The following is a 14552-nucleotide window of genomic DNA, read 5'->3' as shown; positions in this document are numbered from 1 at the left end:
GAGTCTGTTGGGCTTCATATCAGAATGTCATTTTGTCTATATACTACATCTTGTCTTACAGTGTAAGGAGTAAGCAATTAAGTGATCACAGTTACAAGTCCCCTAAAGGGACTAAAGAATAAAAAAAATATATATATATATATATATATATATATATATATTAAAAAAAATTCAATTATCCCCTATTAATAATGAAGAAATAAAAAAATTAAAAAAAAGCATATTTGGTATCTCTATGTCTGTAAAAGTCTGATCTATAATAAATAAAAAAAAATAACTGGAGCTGTAAACATAGTAATGAGAAAAAAAAAGCAAGAATTGTGTGTGTGTGGGGGGGGGGTTATACAACCCCTGGCAAAAATTATGGAATCACCGGGCTCAGAGGATGTTCATTCAGTTGTTTAATGTTGTTGAAAAAAAGCAGATCACAGACATGCCAAAAAACTAGTGTCATTTCAAATGGCAACTTTAGGGCTTTAAGAAACACTAAAAGAAATCAAGAAAAAAATGTGGTACTCAGTAAGGGTAATTTTTTTCAGAGCAAGCAGAGGGAAAAAATTATGGAATCACCCTGTAAATTTTCATTTCCAAAACTAACACCTGCATCAAATTAGATCTGCTCATTAGTCTGCATCTAAAAAGGAGTGATCACACCTTGGAGAGCTGTTGCACCAAGTGGACTGACATGAATCATAGCTCCAACAGGAGATATGTCAATTGAAACAAAGGAGAGGATTATCAAACTCTTAAAAGAAGGTAAATCATCACGCATTGTTGCAAAAGATGTTGGTTGTTCAGTCAGCTGTGTCTAAAATCTGGACCAAATACAAACAACATGGGAAGGTTGTTAAAGGCGAACAAAATAGCTCTAAAAAGTTGCAGGACATTGCAGGTTTCTAATCTTCGTCAGAAGAATCTCTTTCAAATGCGTAAGCCATGAAGCTAGCGTCTGGTCTCTTAGAGACAAGGGGATGTCCAGGTCGCACAATCTCAAAGCCCAAAAATCTGAAGGTCAGAAGGAGCGCAGCTCTATCATCTCTGTTCTTGTGGAAACAGATGAAGACATGATCGACTTGGAGTTGCTCTTCTGCAAATTCCAACAGAACAGCAAAGCTATCTTTGCTCCCATCAGAGAGTGTGCCAGTCGGGATTTCTACATACAGGTTATTATTGTTTAACACGACTCTCCAGTCCACTTGCTTTCCATCTGTTAGCTTAGATTGGACCAAGGAAGACATCAAAGCGTCAAGACCAGAAATTTAAAGCAATATGTCTCCAAAACAGGAAATGCACAACAAAACAAATGAGGAACGAATGGGAGGAAACTGGAGCCAATGTCTGTGACCGAACTGTAAGAAACCGCCTAAAGGAAATGGGTTTTACATACAGAAAAGCTAAACATAAGCCATCATTACCACCTAAACAGAAAAAAACAAGGTTACAATGGGCTAAGGAAAAGCAATCGTGGACTGTGGATCACTGGATGAAAGAAATATTCACTGATGAATCGTGAATCTGCATTGGGCAAGGTGATGATGCTGGAACTTTTGCTTGGTGCCGTTCCAATGAGATTTATAAAGATGACTGCATGAAGAGAACATGCAAATTTCCACAGTCATTGATGATATGGGGCTGCATGTCAGGTAAAGGCACTGCGGAGATGGCTGTCATTACACCTTCAATAAATGCCCAAGTTTACATTGATATTTTGAACAGTTTTCTTATCCCATCAATTGAAAGGATGTTTGGGGATGATGACATCATTTTTCAAGATGATAATGTATCCTGCCATAGAGCAAAAACTGTGAAAACATTCCTTGACATAAGGTCAATGTCATGGCCTGCAAATAGTCTGGATCTCAATCCAATTGAAAATCTTTGGTGGAAGTTGAAGAAAATGGTCAATGACAAGGCTCCAACCTGCAAAGCTGATCTGGCAACAGCAATCAGAGAAAGTTGGAGCCAGATTGATGAAGAGTACTGTTTGTCACTCATTAAGTCCATGCCTCAGAGACTGTAAGTTGTTATTAAAGCCAGAGGTAGTGCAACAAAATACTAGTGATGTATTGGAGTGTTTTTTGTGTGTTTGTTTTTCATGATTCCATAACTTTTTCCTAAAAATTGAGTGATTCCATAATTTTTTCCCTCTGCTTGGTCTGAAAAAAATTACCCTTGCTGAGTACCACATTTTTTTCTTGATTTCTTTTAGTGTTTCTTAAAGCCCTAAAGTTGCCATTTGAAATGACTTTAGTTTTGTGCCATGTCTGTGATCTGCTTTTTTTCAACAACATTAAACAACTAAATCCTCCGAGCCCGGTGATTCCATAATTTTTTCCAGGGGTTGTAGCTACACCGCCCTAAATAATATTGCGATATAAAGCAATCAGAAAATTGTATCTACCCCAAAAATATATCAATATATTCGTCAGTTCGCCACGCAAAAAATGAACCCTAATACAAGTCCATCGACTGGAAAATAAAAAAATTACGGATCTCGGAAAACGGCGACACATCGTTTTTTGTTTTTACCCAATTTTTTTTTTTACTACTTATACATGTTTGGTATCGCTGTGATCGTGCCGACATGGAGAATCACGTTTGCTGGTTAATTTTGCCACACAATGAACACTATAAAAACATAACCCTAAAATCAATGGCAGAATTATTTTATTTTTTTTTACCATTTCACCGCAGGTCAAATTTTTCTTCCAATATTCCAGTGCATTGTAGGGTAAAATGAAGGGTGTCATTCAAAAGTATGGCTCGTCCCGCCCCAAAAATTGTGCTAAATTGTAGTAAAGCCGGAATCAAACATAATCATAGCCCATGACAATATATTAGGTCAGGAATGTAACCGCCATGGAAGGTTTACATGGAACACAAGAGAGTGCAATACAAGCACAGCCCACTAGATGTCACTATAGAGGTAGATTTTAATATTGTTCCCCATAGAGAGAAAAAAAAATTCATTGCGTTATAAACGCTCTACCCGATCTCCCCTGACTGTCCAGTTTAAGTTTGTGTATTTCATTTGCACTTTTTATAATTGTTGCCTTTTTTAAAGTCTATTTTACGTATTGACTTTTTTAATCTTTTATTATTATTATTTATTATTATAGCGCCATTTATTCCATGGGGCTTTACATGTGAAAAAGGGGGTATACGTAGCAAACAACAAGTATAATAATCTTGAATAATACAAGTCAGTGACTGGTACAGGAGGAGCGAGGAACCTCCCAGCGAGGGCTCACAATCTACAAGGGATGGGTGAGGATACAGTAGGTGACGGTACAGCTGGTTGTGCAGCGGTATGGTGTAGCGATGGTTACTGCAGGCTGTAGGCTTGTCGAAAGGTCTTCATGTTCCTTTTGAAGGTTACCACGGTAGGCGAGAGTCTGATATGTTGGGGTACAGAGTTCCAGAGTAGGGGCGATGCACGGGAGAAATCTTGTATGCGGTTGTGGGAAGAGGAGATAAGAGGGGAGTAGAGAAGGAGATCTTGTGAGGATCGGAGGTTGCATGCAGGTAAGTACATGGAGACTAGGTCCCACAGAGGTGTATCTAGGCCTTCTAGCCCTCTCCTCTCCCCCACTCTCCTCCCCAGGACATATGGGATTTGCACGCTAGGGCCATAGCCCCACTATATATTTGCTCAATATTCGGTCAGTATTTTTTCTCAGGAGTGTGAGCCAAAACCAGGAGTGGGTGATAAATGCAGAATTGGTGACTTGTTTCTATTATACCTTTTCTCTGATTGTTCCTCACCTGGTTTTGGCTCCCGCTCCTGAGATAAAATACTGACCGAATACTGACCAAATACTGATAGTGGGACCCTGGCCTTAGTCACATGCCGACGAGCTTCTCTTCCTAATTCTGTCTGAGAGAAGCAGGAAGAAAATCTCATTGTCACGTGATCGTAAGTATGAAAATCTCATATGAGTGAAGTGGCCATGTGATGACTGATGGAACCTGCAAGCACAGGTGAATCCTGACAGTGAGTATATTACACACTGTTAGGATTGGCTACAGGGCTTCATTTTATAATTAATGGGCTCGTCTAGGTTTGAGATGAAAGTCTGCAGTCACTCTATAAGACTGCAGGCTTCTGAATTCTCACAGCGCATGCACTGCACACATTTAGGATTCTCCCTTGCCGATGGCAACAGTGGACGGTCATGTCACCACTAGTTTGTGATTTGTATACTTGTGGCCACATTCTGACTAGACGTGTCCAGCCTCACTCAATTCATTTTCATTGAGTGAGGCCACGCATGTCCGCATCTATACAAATCACCGGCACGAGAGAATCCTGACAGTGTGCAGTGCGCAGTGTGAGAAGTCAGAAGTCTGCAGTCACATAGTATAACTGCAAACTCATCATAAACGTGGACAACACCTTTAATGTTCCTAACATAAGTAAAAATAAAAAAATGTCAGCATCATAAAAAACATTTACATTTAGGTACCTGATAGATGACGTTGTCTCTGGAGTCGTTTTCTTTCTTTTCTTCAGCTTGTCCAGACGCCATGATGACTTTTCTCATCCACAGCTCGTCTCTGTAGACTTCCATCTTCTCCGGTCTTCTGCAGCACATCCCCACACGATGCCCTGAAAGATATCCGTGTCATTATATCTGCCCTACGCTGAGCCCCTGAATAAATAATTGCCCTCACTATATTCCCTGCACAAAATATGACCCCTACATTGTCCCTCTTATGGTACATGCTCTCCACACCGCCCTCTCCTTTCCGTACTTGGCCCCCTCTTCACACTGTCTTCACACTGTTCCCTCCCTATAGGGCCCAGTCTCTATACTGTGCCCCCTCATCAGACTCCCCCTCCTTAGCATACTGTTCCGTCCTGGCTGTGCACTTACACTGTCCCCCCATGCTATCGCCGGCCCACTACTCAGTCTCCATTCTGTGCCCACTCACACTTTTCTTGCCTCATACTGTCTCCTCACACATTTCCCCCTACCTCCTAATATTTCCTCCTCACACATCCCCTCCAACTCCCCATACTGTGTCTGCACACATCCCATCACCCTCGCTTCCTATACTGTGTCTGCACACATTTTCCCCCTCGCTATCAATAATGTGTCTGCACCCACTCCCCACTCGCTCCCCACAGATTAAATCTGCCCTCCACACTGAATAAATCTTCCCTCCACGCTGAATAAATATGCCCCCTGAACAATGAATAAATATGCTCCCCTGTACAATAAATAAATATACCTCCTACACAATTAATAGCCCCCCTGCACAATAAATATGCCCCCCTGCACAATTAATAGCCCTCCTGCACAATTAATAGCCCCCTTGCACAATTAATAAATAGCCCCCTTGCAGAATTAATAAATAGCCCCCCTGCACAATTAATAAATATGCCCCCCTGCACAATTAATAGCCCCCTTGCACAATTAATGAATAGCTGTCACGGGTGTGTCAGAGGTGACAGACAGTTGCTCTGCAGTGGAGTGTAGGAGATCTCTACGTTTGGCATTGCAGACAGCTCCTTAGATAAGAGGCTGTCTTTAGGACCAAGCGGCTACCTCTCTCTTGCTAATTAGCTCTCTGGCTTGGGTGTATATACAGTATAGACCAAAAGTTTGGACACACCTTCTCATTTAAAGATTTTTCTGTATGTTCATGAGTATGAAAATTGTACATTCACACTGAAGGCATCAAAACTATGAATTAACACATGTGTAATTATATACTTAACAAAAAAGTGTGAAACAACTGAAAATATGTCTTATATTCTAGGTTCTTCAAAGTAGCCACCTTTTGCTTTGATGACTGCTTTGCACACTCTTGGCATTCTCTTGATGAGCTTCAAGAGGTAGTCACCGGAAATGGTTTTCACTTCACAGGTGTGCCCTGTCATGTTTAATAAGTGGGATTTCTTGCCTTATAAATGGGGTTGGGACCATCAGTTGTGTTGTGCAGAAGTCTGGTGGATACACAGCTGATAGTCCTACTGAATAGACTGTTAGTATTTGTATTATGGCAAGAAAAAAGAAGCTAAGTAAAGAAAAACGAGTGGCTATCATTACTTTAAGAAATGAAGGTCAGTCAGTGCGAAAAATTGGGAAAACTTTGAAAGTGTCCCCAAGTGCAGTTGCAAAAACCATCAAGCGCTACAAAGAAACTGGCTCACATGAGGACCGCCCCAGGAAAGGAAGACCAAGAGTCACCTCTGCTTCAGAGGATGAGTTTATCCGAGTCACCAGCCTCAGAAATCGCAGGTTAACAGCAGCTCAGATTAGAGACCAGGTCAATGCCACACAGAGTTCTATCAGCAGACACATCTCTACAACAACTGTTGAGAGGAGACTTTGTGCAGCAGGCCTTCATGGTAAAATAGCTGCTAGGAAACCACTGCTAAGGACAGGAAACAAGCAGAAGAGACTTGTTTGGGCTAAAGAACACAAGGAATGGACATTAGACCAGTGGAAATCTGTGCTTTGGTCTGATGAGTCCAAATTTGAGATCTTTGGTTCCAACCACCGTGTCTTTGTGCGACGCAGAAAAGGTGAACGGATGGACTCTACATGCCTGGTTCCCACCGTGAAGCATAGAGGAGGAGGTGTGATGGTGTGGGGGTGCTTTGCTGGTGACACTGTTGGGGATTTATTCAAAATTGAAGGCATACTGAACCAGCATGGCTACCACAGCATCTTGCAGCGGCATGCTATTCCATCCGGTTTGCGTTTAGTTGGACCATCATTTATTTTTCAACAGGACAATGACCCCAAACACACCTCCAGGCTGTGTAAGGGCTATTTGACCAAGAAAGAGAGTGATGGGGTGCTACGCCAGATGACCTTGCCTCCATAGTCACCAGACCTGAACCCAATCGAGATGGTTTGGGGTGAGCTGGACCGCAGAGTGAAGGCAAAAGGGCCAACAAGTGCTAAGCATCTCTGGGAACTCCTTCAAGATTGTTGGAAGACCATTTCCGGTAACTTCCTCTTGAAGCTCATCAAGAGAATGCCAAGAGTGTGCAAAGCAGTCATCAAAGCAAAAGGTGGCTACTTTGAAGAACCTAGAATATAATACATATTTTCAGTTGTTTCACACTTTTTTGTTAAGTATATAATTGCACATGTGTTAATTCATAGTTTTTATGCCTTCAGTGTGAATGTACAATTTTCATAGTCATTGTTATGCACACGCCCGGGCTGAGCGGCGTGTGCGTGTGATTGTAGTGATTCCACTGGACTGTGCCGGAGAGTGAATGCCTGGAGGGGCGTAACTAGGTATTCACCCGATCTGACCAGGGTCGCACGACGGCATACGACGCCAGTGCACCAAGGAGGAACCGAGCAGAGGGACCAGGTGCTACTCCAGGACAGACCCCGGACACGGCTGTTGACCCACACAGGGGAATACAGGAACAGACTGGTAGGCTGGCACACAGACTGGTGGGTATAGGCAGGCACGACTGGTATGCAGGCAGGCGGGTATGCAGGCAGGGGGGTACAGGCAAGCACAGCTAGAGTGCAGACAGGGAGGCACTAGCAGGTAGGAACACAGGCGGGATAGGACCCAGTACACACTGGGACTCAGGAACAATACAGGCAGAGGGGTACAGGCAAGCACAGCTAGAGTGCAGACAGGGAGGCACTAGCAGGTAGGGACACTGGCGGGATAGGACCCAGTACACACTGGGACTCAGGAACAGAACCACAGATGTGGCGGACAAACACAGCAGAGTGAGGCCGCCCAGAGAGGTGAGCGAGAACAGGGCAGGACAAGGCCGCCTGGAGCGGTGAGCAAGAGTAGAGCAGGACAAGGCCGCCAGGAGCGGTGAACAAAGGGTCAGAGCTGAGCGAGACTGCCGGAGCAGTGAGCAAGAGTAAAGCAGGACGAGGCCGCCTGGAGCGGTGAGCAAGAGTGGAGCAAGACTGCCGGAGCAGTGAGCAAAAGGATAAGAGCGGAGCGAGACTGCCGGAGCAGCGAGCAAAAGGGTCCGAGCGGAGCAAGGCTGCCGGAGCAGCGAGCAAAGGAGTCAGAGCAGGCTAGAACCGCCGGAGCGGTGAGCAAAGGAGTCAGAGCAGGCTAGAACCGCCGGAGCGGTGAGCAAAGGAGTCAGAGCAGGCTAGAACCGCCGGAGCGGTGAGCAAAGGAGTCAGAGCAGGCTAGAACCGCCGGAGCGGTGAACAAAGGAGTAGGAGCAGGCTAGAACCGCCGGAACGGTAAGCAAGGCAGAGCAGGGGGGACAGGGCTCTGTTCACACGGAACAGACAGGAAGAGAAAGGCAGAGCCAGATACCCACAGGATACTTGCAGTGAAGTAGCGAGTGGACCACAAACTCACAAACGGGAGTACAGAGACAACAAGCAGGAGTTAGGTACGAGTTCAGACTCTGCAGAAAAAGGAAGGGAACGGACATAGAGGCAAAACAGGTAAAGGATAGGAAAGAGTTCAGACTGGAACTGAGTGTACGGAGGAGACCGACACTGCAGCGGGATACAGGAGCGGGTCTGGGAATACGGCCCCCAGAGAGGCGGGACAAACAGGCAAGGAGCGTGTTCAGACAGGACAGACAAGACACAGGAACAGGTCTAGGTAATCGGCCCCTAGAAGGCGGGAGGAACAGGCTAGGAGCGTGTTCAGACAGGACAGACAAGACACAGGAACAGGTCTAGGTAATCGGCCCCTAGAAGGCGGGAGGAACAGGCTAGGAGCGTGTTCAGACAGGCCTGGAAATACAGCCTCCAGGATAGGCAGACAAGAGAACACAGACAGGGCTCAGTTCAGACACGGGAACTGATACCGCAAGGCAGGAGACATAGACAGGACTCAGCTCAGACACGGGAACTGATACCGCAAGGCAGGAGACATAGACAGGACTCAGTTCAGACACGGGAACTGATACCACAAAGCAGGAGACAAAGAACGGGACCTGGCACCTTCAGAGTGCAAGCACACACTGAAAGAAACACTATGCTCAGGCAGGGATAGATGGGAGCAGCTGAGCTATATACCAGGTGACAGACAGCAATAGGCTGAGGACGCACAAGGGGTGTGACCCACAGCAGGTACAAAAAGCAGGAAGTGATCGGGCGCTGCCCTTAAGCAGCAGAAACAGACACAAACAGACAGCATGGAGGGAAGCCAGAGAGACATTCTGGACTGGAGATCAAGTGCGCGCTCTTGCACAGTGGGAGATGGACCACCATGCAAGGACGCCGCCAGGTATGTTACAGTACCCCCCCCCCTTACGCCCCCTCTTCTTCAGGCCTGCCAGAATCTTCCGCAGGGAATTCGAGGACCAGTCGTTCACTTCAAGGAGATCACTTCCACTGTCCACAGGAAAAACTGATCTCATCTGGTTAGCTAGGATGCTACCTCCTATCCAGCCATCCTCAGCAACAGACGAAACGGGTGGAGTACCAGGAACAGCACACAAGGAAGTCTCTCTCCACATATTTTCAGGTGGCACCCCAGAGGGTACAGAAGACAACTGGAAGTCCTTCACCGGGTTGGAGGGGGACAGAGACTTGGGGGTAATCTCTGCTTCGAGGTACATCTTGTCAAGCTCACAGGAAGAAATAGACAGGTTATCAGGTACATAATGAGGAAAAGTCACTGTCTCTTTGTTATCTGGTGGTACCCCGGAGGATTCAGGAAACAACTGGTGGTCCTCCGCCTGGTCAGAGGGGTGTAGAGACTCACGGGTAACCTCTGCTTCAGAGTACACTAGGTCGGACTCACTGGACGAAGCAAGCGAGGTATCAGATCTAGGATATAGGAAAGTCTCTGTCCATTCACCACCAGGTGGCACCCAGAAGGGTTCTGGAGACAACTGGAGGTCCTCCGCCTGGTCGGAGGGGTGTAGAGACTCGGGGGTAACCTCTGCTTCAGAGTACACTAGGTCGGACTCACTGGACGAAGCAAGCGAGGTATCAGATCTAGGATATAGGAAAGTCTCTGTCCATTCACCACCAGGTGGCACCCAGAAGGGTTCTGGAGACAACTGGAGGTCCTCCGCCTGGTCGGAGGGGTGTAGAGACTCGGGGGTAACCTCTGCTTCAGAGTACACTAGGTCGGACTCACTGGACGAAGCAAGCGAGGTATCAGATCTAGGATATAGGAAAGTCTCTGTCCATTCACCACCAGGTGGCACCCAGAAGGGTTCTGGAGACAACTGGAGGTCCTCCGCCTGGTCGGAGGGGTGTAGAGACTCGGGAGTAACCACTGCTTCGGAGTACACTAGGTTGGACTCAGTGGACGAAGCGAGCGAGGTATCAGGTACAGAGTATAGGAGAGTCTCTGTCCTTTCGCTACCAGGTAGCACCCCGAAGGGTTCTGGAGACAACTGGAGGTCCTCCGCCTGGTCGGAGGGGTGTAGAGACTCGGGAGTAACCTCTGCTTCGGAGTACACTAGGTTGGACTCACTGGACGAAGCGAGCGAGGTATCAGGTACAGAGTATAGGAGAGTCTCTGTCCTTTCGCTACCAGGTAGCACCCCGAAGGGTTCAGGAGACAACTGGAGGTCCTCCGCCTGGTCGGAGGGGTGTAGAGACTCGGGGGTAACTACCACTTTGGGGTACCCATTGTCAGGCTCACAGGACGAAGCGGACAAAGTATCGAGTACCGGGTGTAGAGAAGTCTCTCTCCATTTGTCATCGAGTGGTATCCCGGAGGATTCAGGAGGCAACAGGGGGTCCTCCACCAGGTAGTAGAGGTGCACAGACTCTGAGGTAACCACAGCTTTGGAGCATCCTTGGACATGCACACCGGTTAAAGTGGGTGAAGCATCTGATGCCGGGTGCAGGAAGTTCTCCTGTGTGGAGTCTGGATGGGCAGAAGTCTCTTCGGGCAGGAGAACTGGTGCACTACCCACGCACATTACCCGTTGGGGCTTCTCCGGGATACAGGGAGATGAAGCTTCAGTAGGGACTTCAAGGTTGGGGTCAGGAGGTCTCAGGGAGGACAGACCCTGGCGTGACGGCTTGCCTCTACGTCTAGCACGTCTGGACTGCCTCTTGAGGTTGGGAGAAGTATTCCGGAAAGCGTAGTCACCCTGTGAGGATTCTGGGTGGGCAGTAGTCTCATTGGGCTGGAGGACTATTGCGCTACCCACACACATTACCCGTCGGGGCTGCTCCGGGATATTGGGAAGTGAAGCTTCAGCAGGGGCTTCAGGGTTAGGGTCCTCGAAGACCATACGAAAGGCCACCAGGAAGGCCTGCAGGTCAAGGACGACAGGATCCCATGCTTCCCATAGGGGGGTGACCCATTTCAAGGCATCACCCGCTAGGTAGTCAATCATAAAGGCCACTTTAGCCCAATCGGAAGGAAAATAGAGAGGGTAGGCCTTAAAGTGTAGCATGCATTGCTCCACAAATGCACGACACTGTCTTGGATCCCCATAGTAACGTGGCGGATCCGCAGGAACGAGAGCTGATAGATCCATCTGGACGGTGCGTAATTCGCCTGGAACTCAGCTAAGGAAAAAAAAATGTATTTATTTATTTTAATGCATGTATTCGCTGGAAAACTTCTCAGAGAGCGAAGGCCGTGGGGCTCAACAGGAACCATGGCCTGAGCATGCTGTTATGCACACGCCCGGGCTGAGCGGCGTGTGCGTGTGATTGTAGTGATTCCACTGGACTGTGCCGGAGAGTGAATGCCTGGAGGGGCGTAACTAGGTATTCACCCGATCCGACCAGGGTCGCACGACGGCATACGACGCCAGTGCACCAAGGAGGAACCGAGCAGAGGGACCAGGTGCTACTCCAGGACAGACCCCGGACACGGCTGTTGACCCACACAGGGGAATACAGGAACAGACTGGTAGGCTGGCACACAGACTGGTGGGTATAGGCAGGCACGACTGGTATGCAGGCAGGCGGGTATGCAGGCAGGGGGGTACAGGCAAGCACAGCTAGAGTGCAGACAGGGAGGCACTAGCAGGTAGGAACACAGGCGGGATAGGACCCAGTACACACTGGGACTCAGGAACAATACAGGCAGAGGGGTACAGGCAAGCACAGCTAGAGTGCAGACAGGGAGGCACTAGCAGGTAGGGACACTGGCGGGATAGGACCCAGTACACACTGGGACTCAGGAACAGAACCACAGATGTGGCGGACAAACACAGCAGAGTGAGGCCGCCCAGAGAGGTGAGCGAGAACAGGGCAGGACAAGGCCGCCTGGAGCGGTGAGCAAGAGTAGAGCAGGACAAGGCCGCCAGGAGCGGTGAACAAAGGGTCAGAGCTGAGCGAGACTGCCGGAGCAGTGAGCAAGAGTAAAGCAGGACGAGGCCGCCTGGAGCAGTGAGCAAGACTGCCGGAGCAGTGAGCAAAAGGATAAGAGCGGAGCGAGACTGCCGGAGCAGCGAGCAAAAGGGTCCGAGCGGAGCAAGGCTGCCGGAGCAGGAGCAAAGGAGTCAGAGCAGGCTAGAACCGCCGGAGCGGTGAGCAAAGGAGTCAGAGCAGGCTAGAACCGCCGGAGCGGTGAGCAAAGGAGTCAGAGCAGGCTAGAACCGCCGGAGCGGTGAGCAAAGGAGTCAGAGCAGGCTAGATCCGCCGGAGCGGTAAACAAAGGAGTAGGAGCAGGCTAGAACCGCCGGAACGGTAAGCAAGGCAGAGCAGGGGGGACAGGGCTCTGTTCACACGGAACAGACAGGAAGAGAAAGGCAGAGCCAGATACCCACAGGATACTTGCAGTGAAGTAGCGAGTGGACCACAAACTCACAAACGGGAGTACAGAGACAACAAGCAGGAGTTAGGTACGAGTTCAGACTCTGCAGAAAAAGGAAGGGAACGGACATAGAGGCAAAACAGGTAAAGGATAGGAAAGAGTTCAGACTGGAACTGAGTGTACGGAGGAGACCGACACTGCAGCGGGATACAGGAGCGGGTCTGGGAATACGGCCCCCAGAGAGGCGGGACAAACAGGCAAGGAGCGTGTTCAGACAGGACAGACAAGACACAGGAACAGGTCTAGGTAATCGGCCCCTAGAAGGCGGGAGGAACAGGCTAGGAGCGTGTTCAGACAGGACAGACAAGACACAGGAACAGGTCTAGGTAATCGGCCCCTAGAAGGCGGGAGGAACAGGCTAGGAGCGTGTTCAGACAGGCCTGGAAATACAGCCTCCAGGATAGGCAGACAAGAGAACACAGACAGGGCTCAGTTCAGACACGGGAACTGATACCGCAAGGCAGGAGACATAGACAGGACTCAGCTCAGACACGGGAACTGATACCGCAAGGCAGGAGACATAGACAGGACTCAGTTCAGACACGGGAACTGATACCGCAAAGCAGGAGACAAAGAACGGGACCTGGCACCTTCAGAGTGCAAGCACACACTGAAAGAAACACTATGCTCAGGCAGGGATAGATGGGAGCAGCTGAGCTATATACCAGGTGACAGACAGCAATAGGCTGAGGACGCACAAGGGGTGTGACCCACAGCAGGTACAAAAAGCAGGAAGTGATCGGGCGCTGCCCTTAAGCAGCAGAAACAGACACAAACAGACAGCATGGAGGGAAGCCAGAGAGACATTCTGGACTGGAGATCAAGTGCGCGCTCTTGCACAGTGGGAGATGGACCACCATGCAAGGACGCCGCCAGGTATGTTACAGTCATGAAAATAGAGAAAAATCTTTAAATGAGAAGGTGTGTCCAAACTTTTGGTCTGTACTGTATACCTGGTGTGTCTGAGTGGGAGTCGCTGGCTATATTCATTTCTACTTATGAAGCTTAGCAGGAGCAGTACTTCCTCTCTGGAGCTTGAGGCCCTGTGCATATTTGGAGTTTATCTAAAGCTAAGCCGTTTCCCCTGTTTTGTCCACCCTTGTTGTCTATAGAGTTTAGTGGAGGTTGACTAGTGTTCATCTCCTTCCATCCCTAGCCGTAGCCATACTCCAGGTATGGCGAGGCACGCATGCGGCGATTGGTGAAAAGCCAATAAAAGGTCGTTAGGGGAGACAGGGTGACTCTAGACCAGACTAGGAGGTCTCCACTCCCCCTTTTCCATAGTGTCTGAGCTGCCTTTCCCTTTTCCCTCTGTGTTGCACTAAGTCTTTCCCACACCTGGCGTGACAATAGCCCCCTGTACAATTAATAAATAGCCCCCCTGCACAATTAATAAATTGCCCCCCCTGAACAATTAATAAATAGACCCCCTGCACAATTAATAAATAGCCCCTTGCACAATTAATAAATAGCCCCCTGCACAATAAATATGCCCCCTTGCACAATTAATAAATAGCCCCCTTGCACAATTAATAAATATCCCCTTGCACAACTAATAAATAGCCCCCCTGCACAATTAATAGCCCCTTGCACAATTAATAAATAGCCCCCCTGCACAATTAATAGCCCCCCTGCATAATATATACCTCCCCGTCTGAATCTTCGGTGTCTTCAGCTCCACAGGAGCACTTACCACCGTTGCTCTTCCCTCCTGTGGGCGCTGGCGTGTGACTTCAGCAGCGCGATCACATGACCCGATCACGCTGCTGACGTCGCTGTAAGTTGACAGTCAGAGCTTCAATTGTACTGGTGTCTCCAAGACGCAAGTACAATCA

Source organism: Phyllobates terribilis, unplaced genomic scaffold, assembly GCF_046119375.1.
Source record: "Phyllobates terribilis strain yellow unplaced genomic scaffold, ASM4611937v1 Scaffold_12__6_contigs__length_324123572, whole genome shotgun sequence".
NCBI classification, from domain to species: domain Eukaryota; kingdom Metazoa; phylum Chordata; class Amphibia; order Anura; family Dendrobatidae; genus Phyllobates; species Phyllobates terribilis.
Note: the sequence above shows the minus strand (reverse complement) of the source record.